The sequence below is a fragment of the Ochotona princeps genome, chromosome 2 (genome assembly GCF_030435755.1).
Source record: "Ochotona princeps isolate mOchPri1 chromosome 2, mOchPri1.hap1, whole genome shotgun sequence".
In the NCBI taxonomy this organism is placed as follows: Eukaryota; Metazoa; Chordata; class Mammalia; order Lagomorpha; family Ochotonidae; genus Ochotona; species Ochotona princeps.
The window spans coordinates 22,009,026-22,021,429 of NC_080833.1; positions in this window are offsets into that span (position 1 = coordinate 22,009,026).

Below are 12,404 nucleotides of genomic sequence, written 5' to 3' on the forward strand. Positions count from 1 at the left end.
GCTGTGAAGGACAGAGCCCTGTCACCCAGGAGCAAGCCAGGCTACGAGAGGTCACAAAGGGCAGGTGACAGGGCCACTAGGCTGGAAGCCCCTAACTGGACCATGGAGGCCTCTGGCTCCATCCCTCCACATTCTGAGGCAGCCTGCTATCTGACAGGTGGATCTGTCCCGCCATCTCCACTGGTCTCTGCCACCCCACCATGGGGGTCATCAGTGTTTGCCTGCATCCAGCCAGCAAAGCAAGCGCCCTAAGTGTGACCTGAGCAGTAGAACAGCCTGTGCCCGGCTGTGGTCCTAGCAGCCAGGAGCAGCAGGCCTGGCTGCAGGCTGCCTTGTCTGAGGGGTGACCTCCCTTATCCCAACTGTGTGAGCCTGGCGCACCCACATACACCCCAAAGGCTGGAGCCCCAGCCCCAGGCGCATACCATATGCAGCTTCCCCAGGCCTTGCCGTATACAGGGGCTGTGGCTGCTCAGGCACTGGTGCATGGCTGGCAGGCTGTCTGGGCTCAGCAAGGAAGGCCGGTGTCCCTGCCACAGCCACTGAGGCCTTCCACAGGGCAGGGGGTAGAGGGGTGGCTATAGGACCTAATGATTATACGAGAACCTCTGTGGACTCACACTCCCCAACATCCAACCTTGACCAAGTAGACCAGAGTGGGCTCTAGATGGGCAGAGACCCAGTCCCTACTGAACTACGAGAAGGGAACATTAGGAAAAGCACAGGTCTGGGCCACATGGATTCAACATCCGGGTCCCAGCCGCCTCTATCCCTGCTGGGTGGCTTTGGACGAGGTTGCCAACCATTCTGAGCATCGGCTCCACCCTCAGGAAGCTCAATATACAGGCCGTGCCTTCTGGGCCTCAGCTGCCTCATCTGTAAAATGGGTACTGTGCCCTCCTGCATCTAGAACGACAAGGATCCAAGGAGCCGGAGCAGGTGAGGGGGTTCACCTTACCAGCAGATCCGTACACGGCTAAGTCAGTGGCAAAGATGCCCAACCTGACACAGGGGTCAGAGAGACCCTGGTCACACTGATGCCTGGGATTGAGTGGAAACTGCTTAATGAACAGACACAAAGGGGGAACGTGGGGACAGAGTGGCAGGCACTGGGCCAGGATAAGTCACTTGACCTTCTCAGGGAGTGACCACTAGCCCCCACACTTGGTCGGCTCCTCTTTCAAGTGGGAGCTATTGGCAAACACAGAACAGTGACTACCGCCATAATAATCCTCATGCCAGCTCTTTCACTCCATAGCCGGACTGTCCCAAGGGACACCAGAGGGGTGTGCAGGCAGGGCAGCTAGTCCCACCTCTACCAGCTGTCTTGTGTGTGAGTGATCACATACTGGGTAGGTGCCTCTCTGGAGCTGTAGCACCTGGCTTCCATCTGTGCCTCAGCATGTCTGGCATGCACGTGGCAAACATCAGTGGCTGGTCTGTGACCCAAAGGCCCCCAGTGCCTGGACGCTGTTTTTGGCAAGAGGGACCCCAGCCAGCTGAGCACTGCTGATGGTGGTGCTGAGCTGAGAGGAGAGGCAAGGAGGGGAGGAGCTTGAGGGCAGAGAGGTCATCTGTGCCCAGAGCAGGTGCAGAAGAGGTCTTGGCCAGCACACAGGAAGGGTGCAAAGGCAGCCAGGACAGCCCCCGAAGTCAGTTAGGGAGAAGCTGGAAGCCTCCGGGCTACCTCTACTGATCCCCTGGGACACCTCTGTCAGGCCAGGTCGGAAAGGGGCTGTTGGCAGGTGGGGCTCTCTCTCTGGAATTGCAGGATGGAAAAGAGGGAGGGCTCGACCAGGGCCTGGCTGCAGGAACCTGAGGAAGGAACACGCTGTCCGCTGGAACCAGGGCAGGGAAGTAGGACGAGCTAGAGCCGTTTCCTCCCCCAGCAAGACAAAGAGGAAACATTTTCGTTTCCATGACACATCTGTGTGGTACAGGAGGCCACGTGATTGCTTCTGCGCTGAAAACTCGTGAATGGGAAATTCCACCTGCTAAGACAGCCACTTCCTCCCACTGGCACCAAACAATAGCGGGAGCCATCTAGCTTTTATCCCAGCTCACTGGCGCCTGAAATTCTGCCACTGCAGCTCCTTCCCAGAGCTCCAGGCTTCTTCTCGATTAGTTAAAATGCAAGCCACTTTCAGCAGAAGTCGCATCTTCAATGCAGATGCTTTCATTAACTCCACAAATATTTACTTAGTGCTTGCTATAAATCAAGCAGGACCTAGAATCTGGGATGGCAGCGATAAGCCAAATCTTCAAGGAAGTGGCTGGCTCTGTGTGCGATGTGGAGACTTGACCTCTGGTGCTGCAAAAAGGTCTTGAGAATGAGATGTGTGAGGATCCCCAGCAGAGGCGGCTCACAAAAGTGACACTTGATCTAAGATCTAAAGAGAGTGAATGGCGAGGACATAGGTGGAGGTGGTGGCAGGGGATGGTGAGGAGTGGTGTGGGACAAATTAGAAGCAAATGGATGAAATCCTGGTACCATTCAGGGCCACATGGGCTGTGCTTTGCAACTCCTTTGGGCTCAGCCCAGACCTCTGAGGGGATTTGCTGCAGAAGCAGCCCCAAGGGGGCCTGCACCTGTCCTCAGACACCTGCTCTTCAGACACCCAGCCTGTACCTGCAGAGACTCACAGGTTACAGATACTTGTGCTGCTGCCCAGGGGCCAACCTTGGTTGAATCACAGAAAGATACGATGGTTTTGTTAAAATAGCTATTCCCTGGACCCAGCCTACAGCAAGGAATGGGATTTTCCTGGTGGTGGTGGTGGTGGTGTTGGTGGCAGGCAGGAGAAGGGGCTGGAATTTTTAGGCAGCCCCATTACAGAGGAGAACACAGAGAGGGAGGAAGCCTGCTTGGAGAGATCTGATCATTTCCACTGGCTCCAAATATACCCAAATGGCCAGGGCTGGAAGACAGCACCCCCAGGAGATGGAGATCAGATAGCCTCTGGATCTGAGGCCCTGGGAAGTCATTCAGACCTCCCTACCCCATCCAGTTGCATCCAGAACCTTCTGCTGCCACTACCCCACAGGCTATGTGCTCTATCGGTCTATGCTGACACTTGTAGGATCCTGCTTCTTCAATGGCCTCTCTCCATCCAGGGATCCAAGGAGAGCAGCGGCTCATGGACAGCCTCCCAGGCCCAAAGCAGGTCATCCCTGGGGCCTCAGTCTCACTTTCTGCAGAGCACACTGTAAAGGGTTGGTAAGATATGAGGGAGAAAGCACAGACAAAGGGTTCAGGTAGTGTCTGGCACACAGTAGGCACTCAATAAATGTTCATCTCAATCTGCTTGTTGAGGACATTGACACCAAGTCTAGGGAATGATGACAGGTGTAGTGTTGTTTGGACAGTGGGCTGGAGGTAGGGATGAGTCAAGGACATGGCTGACCCTTCCATAGCAAAAGGCAAGGTGACAAGAGAAAGGAAATGAAGTGATTGAACCAAAGGTTTCTGTGACAATTAAGCCCTTGGAAACACAGACCTGAAGATCAAAGAAAAATGTCCCTTTTCATGCTTTGGTTACACAAGGGGCAGACAGTCCTGGAGTAAGTGTTGAGACAAAAGACTGGGATCCAGCTGTGCTAGCCTAACAAGGTGGAAAGGCTTCCAAGGGAGTGTAGACACCCTGTTCTTACTCACAATAGAAACCTGACAGGAAGTATGCAATGTCAGATGAGGATCGAGCAGGCCTTGGAGCAGGGTAGGGTTATAGACCACCTATCTTTAGTCCAACTAGGAAACCTGCATTTGTGAAAAAGAACAAGGGGTGGGAACAGCACTTCATGCAGTCTGTGAAGTCAGGACTCACACTAAAGCTAAGCCAAAACAGCCTAAGCAAACTATAGAATCATATCCTTTATATAAAACAATAGAGTAATATCCTTTGCAAGAGAAAAAAAAATCTCAACAAAATGCTAAAAAACTCAATGTCAATGGGATTATATACAAGGGCCCAGTGGGATTCATCTTAAGAATTCAAAGTTTGCTTAAAACATGGAGATCAATGACCTCATTAACAAAACCAAGACGCAAAACCACATGATCATCTCAACAGATGCATAAAAGCATTGACAAATCCAACAACCTTTCATGATTAACATCCCTGCACAACCAGGGAAGTAAGAGCAGTGTCCTCAGTCTAATGAAGGTCACCTACAAAATCCCATAGCTGACATCACATGTATGTGGCAGTGAGAAACCCAATGCTTTCCCTCAGGATCAAAATGATGCAGTCAGCGCTTAGCTTCTTCCATTTAACATCATGGAGAGATTGTAGCCAGGGCAAATTGGCAAACAACAGAGGGGCACCTGGAGACTGACAGACACAGGAAAGCAGCAGACACAATGCGTAGTATTGCAATGACTGAAGCTCCAGTGGCATTCAGCAAGTGGTGACCCAAATAGCACCGGCAGCCAAAATTCCACCAGCAACCAGGTGGGAAGGGATGTTTACCTGGGAAGTTCCAGAGGTGAACCCAAAGAACTGCCCATCCTGCTAGTCTGTTTGATTTGACCAGAAACAGAGACCGAGACAGAGCAGCAAATCCCAGACAAGCAGTGTGGGAACAGGGTGGATTTAACAACAGAGTCTGCCCCCTAGAGCCAAATCAGGTGCCATTTTGTTTAAGAAGGCAAGGACCATGGACAGTATTACACATACACTGAGCTGGGAGTAAATTCATTTCTGGTTCAGCAAACTGCCACAAACATGGCATCCTACAGGTTCCACCCAAGACAAGTCTGGGTACCCCTCAGACCTGACAGCCAGTAGATCAAGAACTCTAGTAGTGGCACATCAGGTGCCATTCCTTACAGTGTGGCAAAGAATTTAAGACTACAGGGACAACAGTGAGCTGTGCATGGGCTCTGAGCTCAGCAAAAACTCACTGAACTCAGTGCACTGCACTGGTCTCACAGGAAAATAATACCAACTACAGCGTTGTATGGTTCAAAATAGGTCCGTGTGGCCCTCAGACCTAAAGGTCAACAGGGTCCAGCAAGAGCAGCACCACCAACAACCTAGCTATATAGGATACCTGGCGTCTTCCTAATCCTGGGACCTACTCCAACTAGAAGTGGGAGAAAGGTTGTACAGACAATGGTGCAGCCTCAGCATGGTATCATAGCGGGTAGAGACTGGTGAGCCAAGAGCTGGGGCCATTGAGACCATGATGGAAATCTAACATAAGAATGCAGACCTGGAACTTACTGGAGGGAGTGGCACAAGTGACTGCAAACAAAGAGCCATGTGCCAACTACAATAAGTAAAATCAAACTGTAGACCTGTGGGTGACACAGCTGAGAAACCTGCCCCAAGGAGAAGAATCTGATAACCAGAAGTACCATGACCAAGAGCAGGAGAAGAAACAGGGGCACAATCAATATCATTGAAGACTCTCCTGCAAAGAAGTAAAAGTCTTTGCCAATCTCAGAGTTCACTGAGGAAGACATCGAGAAAATGGGGGATACAGAATTCAAAACACTTGTTATAAAACTTCTTATCAACAAGGAGAAGCACATAAAGCAGGCATTCCAGGAATTTAAGGAATATGTCACACTGGAAATGAATCAAATGAAACCCGATATCTCAGAAACGAAGAATACAGTGGACCAAATTAAAACTACAGTGGAGAGTCTCCAAAATAGAATGAAGGAGGCAGAAAAAAGAATCTCAGAATTGAAAGATATTTCCTGTCACCAGGGGGAAGCAAACAAAAGCTGGAAGCAGAGCTAGATCAGGCCAAAAAAAAAAAAAAAAAAAGCATTCAAGAACTGAAAGACACTATTAAAAAGCCAAATATAAGAAGGATGGGAGTTCCAGAAGGTGCAGAAAGAGAAGTTGGTTTACAAATGTTTTTAATGAAATAACAAGAAAAAAATTCCCTAATCTAGAGAAAGAATTGGGAAACAACATCCAGGAGGAGCACAGAACTCCCAACAGGCTTGACCAAAAGTGATCTTCACCACGGCACATAATAACTAAACTCTCTTCAATCGAAGATAAAGAAAAGATCCTTAAATGTGCACATGAAAAAAATCAACTGACATATAAAGGAATGCCAATTAAACTCACAGGAGACCTCTCACTGGAAACTTTACAGGCCAAAAGAGAATGGAGCAACATATTTCAGATTCTAAAAGAAAAAAAAATTGTCAGCCTAGGATAACATGTCCAGCAAAACTTTCCTTTGTCTTTGAAAATGAAATAAAATTCTTCCTCAGTAAACAAAAGTTAAAAGAATATGCTGCTTCCAAACCTGCGCTACAAATGATACTTCGAGATATTCTCTTGACAGACAAAAAGGAATAGTGCCCACCAAAACCAAAGGCAAATGGGAAGAACATCCCAGTGAAATAACAGCAGAAGACTAAATCAATGAACAATCCATTGCTAAAATGACAGGACCAAATTACCACCCATTCATATTAACCCTGAATGTAAACAGCTTAAACTCATCAATCAAATGTCATAAACTGGACTAAAATACAAAACCCATCCTTTTGTTGCCTACAGGAGATACATTTCACCACCAAAAATCAGTGGAAACTGTATCTCATGGATTTTGATTTTTTTTTTTAGTTTCACCTCTTCAAAACACTTTCTTCAATGACTCATAGATCATACAGTAACATCATTTTCTTCAAGAAGGTTCTTGATTTTCTTTTCATTTTTTTCAGCAACACATTAGTGATTCAGTAGCATGTTATTTAACTTCATGGTGTTGTTACTTTCTTTTTTTTCTTCCTGGTGTTGATTTTGTATTGTGGCCTTTCATTTAAGGGGTTGTATAGTAACTGGGTAATGCAGACTATCATATCCAGATATGAGGATTCAATGCAGTATGCATCTCCACTTCCAGACAAGGATGGACTCCCAATGAAACTGTTTACTATATCTTGACAATAGGATGCTGGACTCTCTATGCCCACAATGATGGACATATGACTGCATACGAAGAACTATACCATAGTAATGATATGTGGGAACTCAGTGAGCGGGGAGAGAATTGGGGAAGGAATACAGGAAATCCCAGGGCCTATGGAACTGTATCATAAAGTGGTAACAATAAAAAGAAGTAAAAAAAAAAAAGTAAAGATACTTAAAAAAATACTTACAAAGGCGGAGAAGGGCAAGTATGCATGTGTGCATGGCAGAACGGGGGCTGACCTGCAGCTGCTGGACCACTTCTGGATAAGTCTTCAGTCCTCTCATGTCACTCCATTGGCACAGCATGCATTTCCCACCAGGCCGTATGTGAGGTCAACGTAAACCAACTACTCTGTGGCTGCGCCTTCAGGAGACAGGATCAGAAAGGTGCAAATAGGTAAGTACTTTGGCATTTGAAGGGCTTGACGTGACAAAGAACAAAGGGTATGCTAGTCAGAGTGGCACATGCCATGGTCCTGGGGCTCCCAACTCCTCTTCTGTCTTTGATGCAGGGAGAAGCAGGCAGAGGGGGACAGAAAAGATCCAACTGGAGGTAGAGGATTAGATTTCCGAAGCTCGCTTTGAGAAAACCACTTCCCACTGAGATATGGGCCTCAGAGTCCATATCTAATCTTTTTTTTTTTTTTTTAAGATAGATTGATCCATTTGAAAGAGAGAGAGTGAAAGAGAGAGAGAGAGAGAGATCTTCTACCTGCTGGTTCTCTCTCCAGATAGCCACAAAAGCCAGCGTTGGGTCAGATCAAAGCTAAGATCCAGGAGCTTCTTCTGGGTCTTCCACATGGATGCAAGGTCTCAAGGACTTGAGCCATCTGTCACTGCTTTCCCAGGGAGCTGGATAGCAAGTGGAGCAGCCGGGACACAAACCAGTGCCTATATGGAATGCTGACATCACAGGCAGTAGCTTAACTTGCTGTGCCACAAGGCCAGCCTCTCCACATTCTGCTCTTTGAAATAACTACACCTGTGCAACCAGTCTCACAGAGGTTCCTATGAGAGCTATGGAAAACAATGGAGGTGTTTACAGAGTGAGAGGGGCTTGGAAGGCTGTTTGGAACAAATGTTGTCATGAGTTCTATCCAGTGTCCCACCTGTGAGAGGCCAGCTGGAAGCTGAGCTGTGTCAACAGCCTAATGCATTTCACCACTTGCCAAGGCTTCCCAAAGGATGTGGGGAAACCAAAGGCTCCTGGCTTCTTAGCCCTGTCCTTACCTGATGGGACAAGAAGGAGCGGAGGAGGCAGGAGTGAGGGGACAGACCATAAGGAGAGGGGCAAGAGAGGCCCTGGGGCTTGAAGCGAGGGGAGGCCTCAGGTAAATGAAAGGTCTGGGGGTGGGATGGAGAAAGTGGGAAAAGAAACTGAGGTCTCAGCGAGAACGAGGCCCAAAGGGCAGGGCCCAAGACCCAGGGAGAGGATTCTGCCCTGCTCACTTCAGATAGAAAAGACACAAATAGATTGCACACAGCCCAAGCAAGTGCATTGCCACTTCAAAATGATCAGAAGTTAGCATTTCTGGCAAGATGCTCTCCTCCCAGCCCCAGGGGAGGAGGAGGTGAACAGAGATTCATTTCCTATATGGGTGGGAGGCCTGGATTGATTTTTCCAGACATTCACTTTGGCCTTGGGCTAGCCCTGGCCATCATGGGCATGTGGAAAACCAGCAGGTGGAAGTACTCCCTCAAATGCCCTATTTCTACAATAATCACTTTTTTAAAGATTTACTTTATTTTTATTGGAAAGTCAGATATACAGAGAGGAGGAGAGACAGAAAGAAAGATTCCCCGTCCGATGATTCAATCCCCAAGTGAGCTGCAACGGCCGGTGCTGTGCCGATCCGAAGCCAGGATCCAGGAATCTCTTCCAAGTCTCCCATGCAGGTGCAGGGTCCCAAGGCTTTGGGCCGTCCTCGACTGCTTTCCCAGGCCACAAGCAGGAAGCTGGATGGAAAGTAGAGCTGCCGGGATTAGAACTGGTGCCCATATGGGATTCCAGCATGTTCAAGGTGAGGACTTTAGCCGCTAGGCCACGCTGCTGGGCCCTAGAAAAATCACTTCTTTAAAAAAATGTAGAGAGATTTTATTGGAAGGCAAGGTTACAGAGAGATGGAACAGAGACAAAGAGAGAACATCTGCTATCTACTGGTTCACTCTCCAATGGTCAGGCTGAACCTGGCCAGACTGAACCCAGGAAATTCACCTTGATCTCCCACATGACTGTAGGGGCCCAAGCACTCAGACCAGCCTCAGCTTTTTCCCAGGTGCAGTAGCAGGAAACTGGATCGGAAGTAGGGCAGCAAGGACTTGAATCAGCTCCCATCTGGGATGAGGGCATTAAAGGAGTTATCTTTACCCACTACACCATAATCCCAGGCCCAAGAATAAGGCTTTTAAAGCCCTTCACCACTAGCCACTAAGCTCTACTCCTCCCTCTGGAACCCTGGTTTTTCTGGCACCTCCAGCATGCCCCAAATCCAAGTTTCAATAGGGTTTAGACTCAGAATTGCAGCCCTAGCCATATCATTGGCCCAGCTCAGGCGCTGGAGTCCCCCAAAGGTCCCAGAGCTGACAGAGCTGATCTTCAGGGTGGGTTTGATCTGAAGCCCCCCTTTTCTCTCTCTGACCACAGTGTGTAGCATGCATTACCCCTGGCAATGTCTTGTCTACCAAGCAGTGTTGAAGTGTATTGCATTAAAAAGAGGAGGCACCACGGCAGTGTTGCCAGGGGCAACATCAGCCTGGAGGCTCAGGCACATTCAGGTGGCTCAGTGACAGCTGTGTGATGTGTAAGCACATCCTCCAGTCAAGTGCACAGCTGAGAACACTCAGCCACAGCCATGCTCCGCTATCCCCTTCCTGCCCCAATGTATTCATTGCATTTAAGGGAAACCAAACAGCACATCTCAGCTGGAGTTCAGTCCAAGCTCCCGGGCCCACAGGTGGGAAGACAGGGTCCCGTGTGCTCAGCGTCCCCCTGCTTAGGGTCAAAGAATGAGTTGGGAGAAAGCAGGAGTTACTGAGGGCAGGCTGATCAGGCACTGAGATGGGCACTCTGATGCCTCCTACTTGGCATGCTCCTCCATGGTGGGTGGTTCATTCACTGCGTCTGCCAGCAGCACGGAGCCAGGATTCAGCAGAGGCATGGCAGACATGGCTGCTCTGGTGCAAACGGCCAGTCCCACCCTCTGGGCCAGGCATTTGTTCCATTGTCTGTGCCCTCCCTGGGTGACCCCACTCTGTGTGATACTGAGCCTCTTCCCATCAGCTTCAGATAGTGGGGGTGCTGGGAGGAGCCTGGCAGGTCAGCCTGTGGCCGTGGTGGCAGCAGCAGGTACTCCATCCATCTCAGCAACAGCCGCAGCAGGCCCTTCGCCAACAGTCGGCAGTAGGCTCATTCTGTCCTCCGTCCTCGGTCCCTCCAGTGCTGGCCCTCCGTTTCTGGTCCCTGGGTGACTCTGGCTTTCCTTTCGTATCTCCTTGGCCCTTTCCCCTGCTCTGACGGTACAAATGTTGTCCCATCTCTGAGCATGCTTATGGCACAGTCTTCCTAAGTGCATGCCTGAGCACCAAGAGTGCCCCCTCAAAGATGTTGTGCAGGCTGGGATGGACAGCCACTGCAGGAACACGGCGATGGCCACACCGAGATGTCCATGGCACATGGGGGCAGCATGGCTACCTGAGTTATCACCTGTGTTCACCTATGTCAGCCACAGGTCAGCGTTCAGTTACCAACTTTGGATGTGGATGCCCATGAAGGAGACCTTGGGGGATGGTGACTTCTGACTGTGTTATAGAAGGAAAATGACAGCCAGTGCTGTGGCACAGCATGTTAAGCCAGCACCTGCAATGCCGCCCTCCCACATCTAAGTGCCAGTTTGAGTCCCAGCTCCTAGGCTTCCAATCTAGCTCACTGTTCATGTGCCTGAGAAAGCAAAAGACGACCCAAGTAAAGATCAAGATCTTCCAAAAGAATCGAAGTCTTACGGTTTCAGAACCACAAAGAAGAAACAGACTGAAAATCAGTCATGAAGACATCATTAAGGACATGAAGGGCGACTATAAATCAATACCTAGACTACCCAGTTTAGGTCAACTTTGTGCTGCACCGGTTTTATGTATGTTACAGCATGGAGCAGCCCTCAGAAACCTGTTTTCACATTGATGACCATTCTCTGAAATTCACTCAATAGTTCAGTTGTCTCTACTGAGAGGATTTGATTGGCCCACTTTGAGTAAGTTGATCCCTCTTGGCCCAGTCAGCCATGAAGGGGAGGCAGGGGAGTCAGGGAGTGTGTGGGCAGAGCCAGGGTATATTGCAAGTTAGTTCTGTGGATGGCAGGATTACAATCTGAGTTGAACTCACAAGTCTGATAGTCCCATGTGTGATGTCACTAAAGCTTTGATTGAAAAAGAGATTCTGAGAGCTGGAAGGAAAACTCCGCTGACTCTGAGAACCTCAAACCTGCAAGTCCCTCCATGCCCCCTGGGCCATCGGTCGCAGCCTCTGCTCACCTATCTAGGACAGCACCTTCCTGAGATTTCCTGGTAATAGAAGACATTGAAGTGTAACTCCTATCATACCTTCTGCATTTTCCACCTTACTTTAACTTCTGCGTGTCTTGTGCTGAGGGCAGATGGTCCTGGAGAGTCACCGTGAATTATGATAACTTGCTCAGGAGGTGGCTTCAAAGGCACCTGCTACAGTATCTCTCCTGGAGGAGAAAAGCCATAGGGCTCTTAGAACTGTGTGCAGCTGTCATACTGGCAGCCACCAGAAGGAGTCTGTTTTACCTCACATCAGGGACAGCAGGGTTCCCTGTCTTGCCTCTAGGCTATGTCAACTCTCCTGCTAGGACATAATCTAGATGGAAGGAATAGGATGATTTAGCATCTCAAGCGGAGTCATGCTGACTCGCCAGACAGATGGTATCATGCTGTTTGAACCTGCAGGGCTGGGAGGAGTCAACAGTGCAGACTTGGGACAGACAAGTGCCTGCTAGGTGGAGGGAGGAGGCACAGTATGCATCAGACACCTTGATGAACTCTCTGATATTCAACATTCAGGGGCATGGCCGGACAGTCACAGGCGACTCGAAGTGCCATCCACGAAGAAAGTGGCACATTCCTTGGAGGGCCTCTCTGGGCTTAGGGAACAACATACTCCATACCCACTGCATAACAGTGGTGCCAATCCATCTGCAGGAAAGCCAAGAGGGGCCAAAGTCAAAAAGGCTCTACAGAGAGCCTCAGCTTCTGGGCCAGCCAGCCTGTCCTTGGGGCTCCTGCTTAAGCATCCATAGATCCTCAGAGCATCTGGGACACAGGGTGGGTATGGGAGTACTACTCTGGAACCTGCAGCAAGTCCCAGCTACTCACACCCTCAGACACTAAAGTTTCTCACTTTTGTTCACAGAGTATCAGGTGACCATGAGCCGCTGGTTGTGT